Below are 15,988 nucleotides of genomic sequence, written 5' to 3'. Positions count from 1 at the left end.
AAATAGTGCCAGAAATCAAGAGTCAGTATAAAATCTGATGACACTGGGGAGGAGTGTATAAACCAGGAGTGTGGCTAGATTCAGGAGGCGTTCCTTTGGTAGTGCTAGCAGATGCTCAGGCCATGCTGGTGGAGGAGCTCAGTTTGGTGAAACCGTAATAGCCTCCTTAATCTCCTTTCTCCTCAGTGCTCCCTGTTGTAGTCTGCTCTCTTGAGGCCTGTACTATTTTCTGCTGTGGCATGTCGTATTTCTGTAACAATGAAGTTATTGTTCATAACTCAAGACCTTTTCCACTTATGGCACAAGTTTCCCAACATCAATAACAGAGATGGCTTTATGCCCACTTAGGCATATTCCTTGCACATGCCCTGAATGATGCCTGAAACAAAGTTGCATGCAATCACACTAACGGACTGTGTGGACTTCTCCAGGATCACATCCACCCCTGGACTTTTGGAACTCAACTTTCTGACACCCTGTTGTCCTTGTCCAGAAACCTGTAAGGAGTGTTGGTAGGGGCTATTCTTGGCGTGCTAGAAGCTTTCAGTTTGGTTGTGTGCAGGAGAGGCAGGTACCTCTCATCCCCCTTTCCTTCTGCTGTGTCCCTCTGAGATTTTTTTTTCTTTTGCCAATATGTCCAATGGAAAATCATAATTATAGACAGGAAAATCACAGTTATAGACATGAACACCAGGACTACATGGATATCTCAGAACATTCTACTTTAACCCACCTTCTCTAGGCAATTCGTAGTCGTGAAAGATTTTGAATTTGTTTCCGTTATCAAACTCATCTGACTTCTTTTAAAAGAACTTTTTTCCTCTCATGTCACATTTGGGCAGAACCAGGGTTTATAAATACAGTAACATTTAGCACAGCTGGACAAATTGCTCTGTGTCTGCTGAGCTATGCTAACAGAGTTGTGTGCACAACTAGCCTGCAGCAGGCATGGGGTAATTCCATTTAATGCTGTCTTCTCCTAGGTTAAGTCAAATGACCTTGCATTTATCACATGCCAGGAGCATGCACGTGTTCAATTACCAAGCTAAGATTATATGCCATGACTTCTTAAGCCTCAGTAACTTAATCCTCTATCTGAGCCCTTAAGGCTGTCTGTAGACCTTGAATAGGTATCTTCCCCGGGTATATTTATAAAGCCAGACTGCAGTGATAGTCAGAGAAGCATATTGTGCTCTCTGGAAAGCTGTGAAGAACTTGCAGCTCTCATTCCCTTGCTAGAAAACTGCTGCTGGAAACCTGAGACTATGTTTTCCTGTTTATTGGAAAAGGGGAAACGTAACCCCCATTTTTAAGAAGGGAAAGAAAGAAGATCCAGGGAACTACAAGCCAGTCAGTCTCACCTCTGTGCTTGGCACGATCATGGAGCAGATCCTCCTGAAGGCTCTACTAAAGCACAGAGAAAATAAAGACGAGGTGATTGGTGGTAACCAACATGGCTTCACCAAGGGCAAGTCATGCCTGACAAAATTGTTGGCCTTTTATGATGGAATTACCATGCCGGTGGATAAAGGAAGAGCAACTGGCATAATCTACCTGGACTTGTGCAAAGCATTTGACCTGGGCCTGCATGACATCCTGGTCACCAAATTGGAGAAAAATGGATTTGATGGGTGGACCACTTGCTGGATAAGGAATTGGCTGAATGGTCACTCAGAGAGTTGTGATCAATGGCTCAGTGTCCTAGTGGAGACTGATGACAAGTGGCACTTCTCAGGGATCATCTCTGGGGCTGATGTTATTTAACATCTTTGTAGGCTGTGTGAACAGTGGGATTGAGTGCACCCTCAGCAAGTTTGCAGACAACACCAAGCTGAGTGGTGCAGGAGGGAAGGGATGCTATTCAGAAGGACCTGGACAGGCTTGAGAGGTGAGCCTATGCCAACCTCGTGAAGTTCAACAAGGCCAAGTGCAAGGTCCCACTCCTGGGTTGGGGCAATCCCAAGCATGGATATAGGTTGGGCAGAGAATGGATTGAGAGCAGCCCTGAGGAGAAGGATTTGAGGGTGTTGATTGATGGAGAACTCAATATGAGCCAGAAGCTTGTAGCCCAGAAGACCAACTGTATCCTGAGTTGCATCAAGAGAATTGTGACCAGCAGGTCAAGGGAGGTGATTCTGCCGTTCTACTCTGCTCTTATGAGACCCCACCTGGAGCGTTGTATCCAGTTCTGGGGACCCTTACACAAGGACATGGAGCTGTTGGAGCAGGTCCAGGGGAGGGCCACAGAGATGATCAGAGGGCTGGAGTACCTCCAGCCTCCTGCAAGGACAGGCGGAGAGCTGGGGCTCTTCAGCCTGGAGAAGGGAAGGCTCCTGGGGGAATTCAGAGCGGCCTTCCAGTAACTGAAGGGGGCCTACAAAAAAGCTGGGGAGGGACTTTTTAAGGGTACGTAGCAATAGGATGAGGGGAAAATGGTTTTAAACTGGAAGAGGGTAGATTTAGACTAGATAATAGGAAGAAATTCTTTGCTGTGGGGGTGGTGAGACACTGGAATGGGTTGCCCAGCGAAGCTGTGAATGCCCTCTCCCTGGAAGCATTCAAGGCCAGGCTGGATGGGGCTTTGGGCAACCTGATCTAGAAGAAGGTGTCCCTGCCTATAGCAGGGAGGTCAGGACTACATGATCTTAAAGGTCCCTGCCAATCCAAACCATTCTATGATTCTATGTGAGAAGAGTTCTTGCCCAGCAGAGGATGTCGTCCCCTTGTGAGAGCATGAGCTATCTCCTTATGCATAGCCTTCTGAGTAACCTCTGCCAGTGCAACAGTCTCAATTTCAGGGTGAACAGAGCTGTTGACTTGGATCTGTCTGATTGCTGTAATAATCACACAGGTCACTTTTGAACAGTTTGCTTGCAAATGCATCCTGCTTTCCTTAGATACTTAAAATGTCACAGATTTTTAATTACCAGGAACATTTTAAAATAGAGTTGTGTTTGTTTTTTCTTTTCTAAGACTATAAAGCCTCCTACTGATATAACGTTTTTGAAGGATTCGTTCACTGTCATTCAAAATAATTATTGTCATTTGTTTTCCCACTGAACTTTGAAACTGTATTTAGCATACAAAGATGACTAATCACAACTTTGGATTTTAATAAAGCACTCAGTGAAGGAAGTGTATACTGAACTAGTTTGCATCAATTTGACTAACTTCTAAGTTAATTGTTTGTATGTATGTAGACAAGACCTCAGATATGATAAGGTTAATTGTAGAGCTAGTCCAAAAAAGTGGTTAAACATCAAGGAGTACAAAGTTTTCTTACATTCCAACTGACTGCTAAGTAATCGTCGGTGGCAGTGCAGAATTGCCTGATCTTTGCTTTCCAGGCTCTCACTGAGACCAGAGAACCATGGGGATGTAGTCCATCCAGGTAGGACATGAAACATGTCCTTTCAGATGACTGTTTACCAGCAGGTGGCACAGTTAAAGAAGGTGCTGTGTTTAATGTCTTTCTTGCTAATTCTATGGAAGCTGGGAACGAAAGGAAGAACAAACAAAAAAGAGGCTAGGACTGTAAATAGACTTCATGCCTGAGCTTTTCAGATTCTTGTATGAACCACATCATAAATGATCGAATAATTTATTCCCATGTTAACACCTCTACAGCTTGCTAAGCAGAACCTGTAAGAATCTGATATTGCTAGCTGCTTCTTTTTTGTGCTTCTGTAATGCTACACACAACTACAACTGTAATCATCCTCATTAAGGAAGTATCTGTATAGAGACTGCAGGTCCCACCATGCAACGAGGATGTCCTGTCAAATAGAGGTGATTTGCTGGGATGTGTTGTCTCTGGGAATAGAACCACTGTATGGAAGAGGAAGATGTCAAAGGTTTTACTCCACTTGTGTGAATTAAGAGCGTATTTTGAGCTCCCAGCAAATCTCTCTCATTCAAGCAAAGTTTGGTTGACCTCAGTCTGAATCACAGAAATCTCTTCCATCTCCCGCTTAATACTTGAGATGACTCTGGCTTATCTGCTTCCCTTTGTGGGGACAGAAGAACCTGTGCAGTGTGTGCGTGCATGTATGTGTGTGTCTGGCTGCCTGTCATTACAGCACTAATGGAAATACTGCACGGATCACAACTCTCAATTAGCTCCTTGGGAGATTGCTGTGACAGCCAGTTACTGAACAGCAAGGCCTGAAGGAATGAATTAATTTGTAGTACACGGCAGTTAGAGTCACAGTGTTAGCAATGGAATGAGACAGCAGTAGACCTTTATTAGGCTCAGGCTGTGTGATGCAAGAGATTGTTACCTGGGGGACATTCTTCTTTTTTCTCTACCCCCCAGGGTTAGAAAGAATCTTGGACCATGAGCGAATGAGTTTAGAGCTCTTTGGTTGGTTGGTGGAATCTCTGTCTGCCTGAGGCTATTTGGCAGTCAGAGGTGGGATTTCATTCAATGAAGACAAGGGCATGCTGATCTCCTGGCTTGGAGCCAGGCCAGAGCCACTAAGTAAGTGGTATTCAGAAAAGGTAATGCTATCTTTCTGTCTGTCTCTAAACAGCATCTCTCTTCCTTATTTGTTGAGATAAGTGTATATCACAGGGGGTTTCCTAGAGCAGCGATACCAGAGGATGCTAGTGTCTTGCCTTATGCAGACCTACAGTTATACACATGCAGAGAGTCTTTGCAAAGCGTTGTAGGAAAATCAGAGATCTTCACAGACAGCCTGAAGTTTCCAGAGCTTCAGCCTGCAAACAGCCCTGTACCCTGAAGTACCATACTGGGGCCCACCAGAACAACTTCAGCTTCTCACCCTTTTTCAAACATTTGTTGTCTCTTAATCTGACATCCATAAAGTTGAATACAAAGGCAAGTCTTTTATTTTCTCAAATGTACAATCACATTTTATTAAAACTTGTTTTTAACATATTTTATAGAGACAGCTTCTTAGTGTGCAGAGTGGATTTATCTGAGTGGAACACCAGCCCTTCTCTTCCTTTGAGAAAGATCAGCCACCTAGTGAGATGTAGAATAAAGCCATTGAGTTTTTGGGCACGCTGCTTACTTCAGCCGATACAGATTTGCCCTCCAGAACTGAGTGACATGCAGAACTGAGAAGGAGTAAGACGAAAGCAGAGGAGTGTTCTTAGAGAAATCCTTGCAGAAGATAGGAAACAAGGAAAGTTTCCTATAGACTTTTAGTGAATTCTTTTTCTGGTAGGCTGAGGAAGATGTTAAGTGCCACGCAGTAATAAATGCAAACCCTGAGAGGCACATGTCCTCCTTATTTACTGAAATGGTCACTGGGAGCAACATCAGCAGAGCCTTTTTCTGCTATTCTTCTTTTTAGCCATGAGAGAGATCTTTTATTTTGAAGGATCTTTTGAGAGTCATTCATTCTACATTCCCAGCATTGTCAACCAACAAATGGGGCAGTTTATGTTACCTACCTCAACAGAAAGCAGGAAGCCCCTCAGCACTGGTGTCTTCATAACTTGGAAGTGATTGTAAAAGGTTTTTGCAGCTGCAGTAGTGCTCCTGCTTTGGGTAGTGTTGCTTTGGTGTGCTCCTGCATCATATCCTACTTCACATTGGAGTGCAAATAAAACCTGTTGTCCTAACAATTACTTTTTGCGCTCTCTACTTCTTGATCTTCGTGTCTGCTCCTCGTATGAACTGCCTTTTTATCTCCCAGAATTGCACATTCTGGCCAGTAAGTGGTGCTCCCCTCTTCCTTCCTACCACTCCATTCTTTGTGCAGAGCTAAATGCTGTCATTCATTGCTGTTGCTTTCAGGTATGTCTCACCCAGACAGTGCATCATACTTTGATTTAGTGTATTGATACAATAATGGCATTTCTAATGATGTATTCTTAATGATAAAACATCCTGACACAGTCCAGTTATCCGTACTGAAGATTTTATGTACTGCTACGAAGGTGCATTAATAGATGTCTCTCATGCAGACCCAGAAGAGATGAGCACCAACTGTTTTTTCATGCATTATATTGAAAGTGAAGAGGTGAACATTCATATTGCTGACATGGCTATAAAGAGACTAGAAATCTTTGGAAAAGGAGGCTTTGGGATATGGCATTTATTGGATCCACACATCCCAATACTATCTTTTCTCAAAGAAATATGTTTCTTTGCAGGAGTATTGGATTTGCCTGGGATTTGGGATGAGGCTTCTCCACTGGCACCTAACAGCTAGGGTCTTTTCAGTAACATAATTCCAATATGAGGTCACCATTTGGATTTTTCTACTCTTGATTGTTACTGTGATGTTGTTGGGTTTTTTTGCCTGGATATAAAATGCTGGTATTCTAGCTCAGTATGAGTGGTGAATTTGTTCTTCTAGGTGAAAACGATGACACCAGGACCAGGGCAGACGTAGATCATTTCTGTCTTAAGTGATGGGACAGCTTTTGGACACAAAGTGGCAAAGAACTACCCGAATAATTTTATTACAGAGAAAGATTAAAATATAGAAGAAGAACAAGGGGAAGAAATGAACCAAAAGAGAGAGGTAAAGAAAATAGGAATGTAGAGAGGAAAATTGATAAATAAAAAAAAGAGAAGTGACTAAAGCAAGAGAAGAGAGAGGGAGATTCTCTCCTGATTAGAATTCATGAACTCCATTCTTACATTAAGTCTATATATGACACCTGGCCTTTAATGTGAAGCTGCCTACGAGCATTAAAAATTAAAAGCAGAAGGTAGGATCCATCCATCTCGGGCAGCGCTGCTCCCCTCCTATCTGAGCTCTGCACAAAGCTATTACACATTGATAAATTATTTTGGGTAATAGCTGAGATATTACATTGTTTCTGAGTGAAGGTAAAATCTCTCCATGACATGAGCATTTATCAGGAGCGCATTTCATCCTATTTATTATGGCCGAGACGAGATCGCAGGCTGCGGGCAGAGCTGGCACGTCGTGCTGATCACCTCCCCCATCGCCTCCCTTCCCTCTGTCACTTAGATGATGGGATATTGATGGAACTCATGACAAGTTAATTATTAACTAAAGATATGCAGTTCACCTTTGCCAGGGGAGGGGGCATGGAATAGTGCAACGATAGTTCTTAAAAAAATAAATGTATCCATTGTATCTTAGGATTCTTCTTTCCACCTTCCTCTCCCTTCTACCTGTGGTTTTCTACGACGTCTCAGATTAATCAGATAGGTTATTTGAATTCCAGCATGGTTTAGAAGGCCCACTGAAATGGAAGAACCTCTCAGAACTTTAGATCTTGTTCAAAAAAGTTTCCACTGAAGTTCTTCTCCATTGACATAGAAGATAAATGGGGAGAAATTTTCACTGTCTACAGAGCAATAAAGACTTCTCTAGCTATTGAGAGAGCTAGAAAGCAGAGATAAGGAATTTTGACTGTCCAAAAAATAAATGCTTTTTTTCTTTGTAAAGTGAGGATATCCTGACAAACTCTGAATATATCAGCTGTTCCTTTCCGTGGAGTATAGTATGTGCCACTGGAGTCTAGCTGTTTTGCAGGACAGACACTGAAAGGGGATAGCAACAAAGGTAGTGCTTGCTTGCTCATGTGAGCTCCTAGGGTAAAGAGGAAGTGTTTGCCAGCACATGAGGGACTGTTATATTTACATCCTGATAGTCTTGGTCATTGAGGGAGACAGGTACTATATGTGGGCCTTTGGGTTAGATTATCAGATGCTGAGGTATTTTAAATAAGAATTGCTCAATTGATTTGCTATGGACTGAGTAGTAATTTAGTTTGCAGTATATACCTTAGAGTAAAGCACCCAGTCATTACTGCCTCTTGACTAGGTACTATAAGTTATTGTCCCAGCTGAACTGGTGTTGCGTTCATGATGCAGAGAAAATGGCTGATAGTCGCACTGGGAAGTTTCCCTGCTGATGGTCTCATCAGGAAGGCTGAAGTGCAAAAGACCCTCAGACCTCAAGCCTGCGGTCTTTTGACTTGGATGGAGCTAAGGCAATAATAGGCAGTTAGATGCCAGAGGTAACTAGTGCACCATTTTATGCTAGGCTACTGCTGATTTGTTCATAAACTACTTTTAGTATTGTTACAGTCAGGTGGTTATAGAAGAAAGGAACAGATGCTGTAAGACACCATGACAATGGGCATTTAGAAAATAATTACAAGTGAAAACATTATAATCTAACAAAGGAATCATTCCCTCCATATGGTTTATGGCAAGCTCTGCATGTAAAAATAAGTGTGTGTTTGTTTTTCAAAACCCAAGCTGCTCTGAATGCAAGTGTAAAACTTCATGTGTGCCCAATTTCATGCAGATTGGATTTGAGCTGTATGACTGATTTAGGTCCTATCTACCTTACTTCTTTGAAAAAAAATGCACAAGCTTATTGTACAAGGGTTGTAGCCCATTACCTTTGAAATTTTCCATAAAATGAAGCTTCTGTGTTTATCCCACCTGTGTTTTCAAGTGCCATATTTTAAATGCCAAGTCTGTCAAATGGGATCCAAGAGTAAGTACAATGGGTCTCCTCTGGCATTTGAAGGAAAAAAAAAGTTTATTTTCCTAGTTGTCCTCATATGGGTTGTGGTAAGGGATCTAAAGTTAATGTCTGGTGTTTCTGCAACAAACTGGCCTCCCCAGAGAAACTTTTAATGTACCATCTTTATGCTTTTCAACTTGAAGTACTCCAAAGCTTGTGAAAGCTGCTGGATAGATAGCTCTCATTCTTTGATGTAAAACAGAAGCTCCTGTGCATCAGTACTGAGCAAAGCAGGGGAAAATAAGAGTGCTATTCTTTGAAATCCACCAGCTCTGTTCTATTGGACTAATGCCCTGTGCCGGACTTTCAGGAACAGACATTTTGTTTCACTTTTTTTTTGTCTTTTATTATGTGATCCAACAGTTTCACTTCTGAGGTAACTCTGAGAAATTCCCTTTTTAATTATTATTAATATTTATTTACTTAAAACAGTTTCATTTTGTGTTCCACAGCTTTGAGAAATCTTTCACTGAAAATACAGATTTCTACTTCTTTGCCTCAAAGTTGAAGTGCAATTGAAAAAAAAAAAACGAAAAGCCCATAAAGAATTTGGATTCTCAGGTGTAACTTTTCCTGTCTGAGATTATGCCAGGTGCTCCTGCATGAGAGTTGCTGGGTATAAAAGCAAAACTTTCATAGTCTTTATTTGCTTCATCGATTTTGGTTTTCTGAAATCTCTGAAAATCTAGCTGCTTGCTATCAAAAGCATGAGGAGAGATGGGACTTGGGTTCCATGTACAGATAAAGTGAGCATTGTCTGAAATGTGGTGGGTAGATGAGCTGTCTGAACTCCAAGTAAGAAACTGCCCATCATTACAGTAAGGCTAATCTCCCTGTCCTTGTCTGTTCATTGTGATCAGTTTGCCCTTTACTTAATATAATAAAATATATAATAAAAATGTATTAACAACTGTGAACCACCCTTATCCCTTTTCCAAAACCCCTTGGGATCCCTTCAAGGTTAGAGGATGTGCAGTATATGCACCTCAAAGAAAATGTACGTTCATTATCTTTACCCTTTTATGGTACAACTTGTCCTTGCCTGTTGCATCTCTTGCAGCTTCTTTTTACTCTAGGCCTTGATCTGCAGTCTCTGCCTGCACAGCGTAGCTGGGTAGGCATTACTGGTGAAATACTAATGGTAGTAATAGCTAGCAGTCACGCTTGTCTTCCAAAGATATCTTTCTGGTGAGTTTTGTGAGAATCAGATCAAGCTATGTATTTGTAAGTATGTGTTCAGGAGGCCTGGACTCTTAGACCGTGACTTCTTCAAGGCAGAGTCTCCATCACTGTTTCCAAGCAACCTGCCCACCTGCTGGTTTGGGTATTGACAAAGTTCATAGTTTTTTTCTGATTTTTGATTTTACCTTGACTTTTCTTCTAAACACCTCATAACTCAATCTGTAATTAGTTATTCGAAGAATGCATCTCAGAGTAACATAGATAATAGCAGGATTTTAGCACTGTCCGATTGTTCATGTAAACTCTCAGTTCTATAGCAGTTTAAATAAGAGCTGTGGAGATGGAACTGCTCTCCTTGAATGTGGAGATTGTTATGTTTAAAGAATAGGCATTGAAAGGCCATAAGGAAGATACGTACTGAGAGACAATAGTATGAATATGTTTTGCTGAGGTGCATTTTCTCATTTGGAAATGTACTCATCTATAATATTTATCTTTTCTGGCACAAAGATGATATATGGTTATGCTACCTGCTGGCTATCTAAATATAAGACAACCCTTAGCTAAGTTAATGCTAGCTTTACTAGAATTAGCTCAATTTCAAATGGGCTCGGTGTGTTTTATCTAAAGTGTACGTGGGAGAATGTATTGAAGTCGGCAGAGCAGGATGTGTCCCAGGGCACAGTGGAAACAGATCCAGGTAGACAACTCTTGTCAGAGAACAGCTCCTTCAGAAGAGCTAGATGTGAATGTGCTGTTTAACCAGTGTTATGTACTGTCATGCGTGATAGTGTGTGCACTGAGCATGAACACATGGAGCAGACAGTGTATTAGTTCAGCAAGCCTTTATGGCTGTGCTGCCCCGTATGGCAAGTCATATGCTGCAGTGGTATGTCAGAGCTGATGTCCTTTGCAAGCCTGATACCTTGTCTTTTGCTATGACTGACACAAAATGCATTGGGAAGGTGCAAGGACTTCAGGCAAGGAATAGTTAAGGAATGGTTGGCTGGATTGTGGGACCACATCTGCTGAGCCTGCACATGTAGAAATGGGTGTCTTATGCAGGGTCTGGGTTGTGGACAAGCATACCAAGCATCGTAGGTCTAGATACCTCTGTGCATCAGCTTGATCTTTTTCAGTTGAGTCAAGCTCCTGGCATTTATAGTGGTAGAGCTGAAAACTGCAACTGATAATTATTTGTGTGTGGAAAAATTACTTTGTCATTTATAAATTTTAGTGAACCTCTTGTTCTTTTTACATCCTAGTTCTAGAGTAAAGGCAATAATAACCCACCTCCTGGCTTGTCTGTTCTTGTATGCTATACTTGAGTATTCTCAGCAGCATGCTCTTCACGTCTTTCTTACAGGAAAAGGTAGCAGGACCCTGGTAGGTCTCTCTCCTCTGGTACCCTTTCTACTTTGTCTTTTGTCTTCCCTGAACTGACTGTCAGAAGCACTTCCTCCTTCAAAATCTCTTCTTGTAATCCACTTCAGTATGTTAATGCTTTTAGGAAAATAACTGATTCTGGTGTCAATGAGGAACTTGATATTTATTACTATTTATTTGTCTTACCATTTATTCTTGGAAGTGTTTTAGATGAGTTTGTCTTTAAGTCATCCAGTCTTTCTTACGGTCTCTGTATGCTTTCTTTCTGCTACTTGTTTCAGTCTTACCTGTTGTGTCTCACCTGAGAGAGTAGGAGTGGTTTGAAAGGCACCATGAAATAAATTATTCCTAGTAATAGCCTGTGTGCCAGATTCACTGCTGCTTTCCAAAGGTGTGCCAAGCACACACACAAATGCTGGAAGCCATGGCATACCACTGTGGATGATTGGTATTCATGCAAGCATCCCCCCCACACACACACATACACACACACACATATGCACACATGTACCCCCATCATAGCATAATTTGAGGACCATGTTCCATATGCTCTCAGGTCAACCTTGAGAAAGAGTTTAAGCTGCTGAGAGAAACACACAGCAACTTAAAGAGTTAACCCTACAGTAATTGGAAGGCAGGGGGGAACAGTGTAATGGAAGGGTGAAGAGTTTCCATAAACCCATTGCTTCAGCTCAGAAAACCTGCTAAGGGGCAGTGGTCAGAGAGAAACAGAAGGAGAGAGAGAGATATCAAGTGTAGTAATCAGAATGAAAAATGGAGCTCCGGTTACTTTAAACAAGAGCTAATTTATCACGAGAACGAGTGGATAAGTAGCTGAGTTTCAGGCGTTCAGTAAGTTCCCCGTTCTGCTCCAAAAATTATTCCACCCCTGTCTCCATGCTCCCATAAATCATCCCCTTCTTCACTTCTGCTCCGATTACCAATTACTCCTGCCTACGACACGCTTTCCCCTGCCCGACACAATCTGATGGGGCCCTGCCTTTTAATTTTACAAATGCTTTTTTCTTCTTGCTTCTCAGCTCCCTGTCCCTACTCCTCCCCTTGCCAGTTTCTTTCTGTATCTTTGTTTTCCCTTTCCTCCACATCTACTTTTTTTTTTCTTTTTAATTTGAAGAAAGGGAGGGCAGTAATGTTTTCTGGCACCTCCCTCTGTGAGGTTGACAGAATTGAAGGAGAGGAATAGAAATTAATTATTTTCCCCAACCTGAACTCTCTTTGAATCTGTGGGTCTTCTCCCTAAGCATGTGACAAATTCTAGATTCAGTGCAGCTGTATCAAAGGTGAAAGACTTGTTCTTGAAAGGATGAGCTGCTCTTTGTGGAGCCTTTGAAGGAAAGCATATTTCTCTTTTTTCTCTTTCTCTTTATTGTACATAGAGCTTTTTATGGACTAGAGATATTTTGTGGGCTGCACAGCTGTAGGCAGGAGAATTTTAATTTCTATTGCAGTGTGTAATTTTTCTGCATATACTTCACCAGTGTTAATATTTACATTACAGCAGTTCCCAGCAAGGTGTCTACAAATATGGAAGCACTGACCTGGGCCCCAAATGTGATAATTTAAACCAGGTCCACACAAGAAATTTTTGTTGAGTTCAGTGATTCCATACATGAAATCACCTTAAACCAAACTTGTACTAATAAGCAAATGTCAGCTTCAGGAGAATGAGTTGAATGTATTGTTGTATCTTTTTAGCACAAAAAAAACACTGATATTATGTAGGGCAGTTCAAGTCTGGTGTGCTATTTAGATGCTGATGGGTCTGTACATGCATTGCATACCTAAAAGTCCTAGAAACAAATTTCAAACATCAAAGAACTGGTATGCAGTGAAGCATTATTTTGCTTAAATATATTGTTTCACAACATAAATTATTGCTTACTGTATGTTTGTACCAGCTACGTTTGGAGTATTTGAAACCAATGTATGTCACATTTATCGGTTTGGCATGGAGGGAACAGATTTGTTTGATTCAGGAAGGTCATTTTTGGAGGCTTCATTAATTGGTGTTTAAGTAGCTTACGATTCATGAGAACTAACTTACATATAACTTATAAAAGCTGTCAAACCCTAAACTGGAAGCCACCACAAGCGAAGAGAAATGCTTAAGCATTTAACCTAATGTGCTCAGACCTGTTATTTTCACTACTGAGATATTCTACTAAATTGCCATGGAACTTACTGAATCCACAAAGACAAAATTCCCTTGTTCTGCTGAGAGCAGGACAGGCGAAGTGACAGCTCTGCATGGTATGCTGCAGAGAAAACGTCTGTCCAGGACTGATTTTTTTGCAGGATAATAGATGGAGTAGATGGATTATCAAGTGATAAATCACACAGAGGAATTGGCTGGTGCCAGAACCCATGAGCAAAGAGATAGCTGGCACACTCTGCAATGGGTATAGCCACCTCCACCTAAGAGGCAGTAGCCATTATGCATTCACAGAAAAACAAAACGAGTTGATTTTACAGTGCAGCTTTTTGAAATAGGGTATTTACAGCAAAACATGATTGGGAAAGGTAACACGTAAATTCATGTGTGTCTTTCATCTTTCTGGGGGAAAGAGCAGGGGAAACCTTTCTTCTTATTTTTCCCTCTTTATTCTCATTTTCGCTCTTTATTCTCATTCTTTAAAACCCTTAGTGGTATTTTCTGACCAGGGAGAATCACAAGCATCTTTCAATAAAGGCACAGTTAGAGAAGCTAACTGAGCATGGCACGCCCACTCCACGTGGTTCATATGCACTCCCTCTGTCCTGTCAGGCAAAGAATGGTTGCTGGCATTAACTGCGTAACTCTGTAATCAATAATGTCACTCCACATCACCCTGATGACCAATGATACTATGAGCTCATTTTTGCAGGAGGAGTATAGTACATGAAAACATAAGCATTGTCACATCAAAGTTTTGTATATAATCTCTAAAAGTAACTCGAGAGTTCTTTAGTAATTGTAACCAGACGTTGTTTTTTAATAATGCAAAGCATTTGACTGAACCTTGTCAAAGTCGCCCGTTACCCATGGGATTAGCCCCTAACTTGTTTCATGACTTACAGGGTAACTGAGATTCCCCCTGTCCCCAGTCATTTGAGCACTGGGTTAGCATCTAACACACCACTTGGGTGGCGGTCACCTTTAGGTAAAGATTCTTGACACCTGACCTGTATTTTTTGAGCATAATTTTAAAACTGTGGTTGGATAGTAGATTAATCTTCCAGCTGGCTCCTCCCGAGGACCTGGCATATATTGAACACTGAAATGACAGATCCACAACTTACCTCTGCTGTCTCATTTCTTGAAAATCCCTGTGTGAGTGATGTAATGTTCAGAGTTTTCCCTAGAAATCCCTACTATTCTCACAGCAGTTTTATTATAGAGAAAGAAGCAGTGACCTCAGATTGCCTTGAATCTTTTTTGGACTTACATTTTTAGATGCTCTGATAGTTCCACTGTTTCATGGCAGTATACATTTTGACAAAGAAAGGACTTTAAAGGAATTTTTTCATCATTTTCAGGACTTGACTGCCAAAAATTACCTTTTCCATGCAGCAGCTTGTGTTTTCTGGGCAAACACCAATATGGTATCACAGAGAAAAGTAAACATGTAGGCTCCAGGAAGAAGCAGGCAATTATTGAGTAGCCTGAGACCTGCCTTTGTCAGGTAAGGGTACAGAGTAGAGAGACTTATGGGCTTGCCTGTCTTGCCTCCCACCCCATCTCACCCTCTTTTAAATCTGTTTGTTAGTTGCCCGTAAGCTACATGCCCAGGGCTCACACATACGAGATGAGAAGCAAGACCTCTGTGTTCTCTGTACTACCTTCTAGTCTTTTGTGTGATGCCAGCTATCTATCTTCTCTCCACTTTAAAACAATACTGACTCTGGTAGCTGGGAGCAAAAGCAAATTGAAGACCTTCAATGGTAGAAAACCACTGGATTTGGAGTAGAATAATTTTTTTACACCCGTACTGGATGTGGCAAAAGGATATACCTGAGGCTTTTGCTGCAGAGCAGCTATGGCAGGAGCAATGGCTGTCAACCCTTTTTCTTGCTGCCTGTTTTCAGTACTGCCATCTTGCTTGTGAAGGCACTTTTTTCAGGAGTCAGGAGAGGAGATTTGTCCCTCCTGTCCCAGTTGGGTGACACCAGAACAGGGCAAAGAACTGCCTGTTCATTCCATGGATGGACCGTGCTTGGGTGACTGGATGTTTGCAGTACTATCACTGCGAGGAAGGGCCCTTCTCCTATCAAGAGATCTCTAGGCTGCACTAATGTTACCTGCCACATCCTGTGTCTTGAAAACAAATATCTGTGAGGAAGGTTATCACAGAGCTATTTAACCCATCCCCTTATGTGTCTATTGCATCAAGATACCAATTAGGCCATGCTGCTTGCTTGCCTAAACCTCACTTAAAAGAGAAAGGAGCTGACAGGGTTTAGGTGCTCTGGGAAAGAGGGAAATGGCTGTATTTCAGAATGGTTGCCTACAAGTAGTCTCTGTTGCCCATTTTAGATGTGTTGTTTTTCCCTGACGCTAACATCAGTGAAAAGGAAATGGACTTAATATTTGAAGAGCCTAAAGCATTCACCACTCATCTATTGTATTCAGTCTCTATTTGCCAATTACTAATTAGCTGACATTTAGTTTGCCAAATAATACTGTATGCTTTATCTGTGGAAAATGTATTTATAGGAACACATTTGACCCCCCACTGAAGAGAAAGTGGAGTTTATGTATGTTACAGGAAGGGACGTGGTTCCTTCACGCATGCAGCAAAACATCTGATTACAAACAGCTCAGACAGAAGGACAGCAAGGCATAGGGAGGCACATGAATTTTGGAGATAATAGTCTTGGCTTTATTAATTTTTTCACTTAGCATTCACTGGAAGTTGACTCTGTCATTT

At 41.6% G+C, this 15,988-nt stretch overlaps 1 long non-coding RNA gene across 22 annotated transcripts in view; it reads left to right on the top strand.

The window, feature by feature from the left end:
* LOC107053519 overlaps positions 1-15,988 on the top strand; it is a 182,685-nt gene that overhangs the window by 71,339 nt on the left and 95,358 nt on the right. For 4 of the 22 annotated variants that reach the window (XR_006939510.1, XR_001466841.4, XR_006939508.1 and 1 more), the window contains one exon: positions 6,333-6,500. The exons of the other annotated variants lie outside the window; for them this stretch is intronic. This is a non-coding gene — a long non-coding RNA (uncharacterized LOC107053519). The remainder of the gene's footprint in view (positions 1-6,332; positions 6,501-15,988) is intronic. 22 annotated transcript variants of the gene reach the window in all.

Source organism: Gallus gallus, chromosome 5, assembly GCF_016699485.2.
Source record: "Gallus gallus isolate bGalGal1 chromosome 5, bGalGal1.mat.broiler.GRCg7b, whole genome shotgun sequence".
Taxonomy (NCBI): Eukaryota; Metazoa; Chordata; class Aves; order Galliformes; family Phasianidae; genus Gallus; species Gallus gallus.
This window is presented reverse-complemented; position numbering and strand designations above follow the sequence as displayed.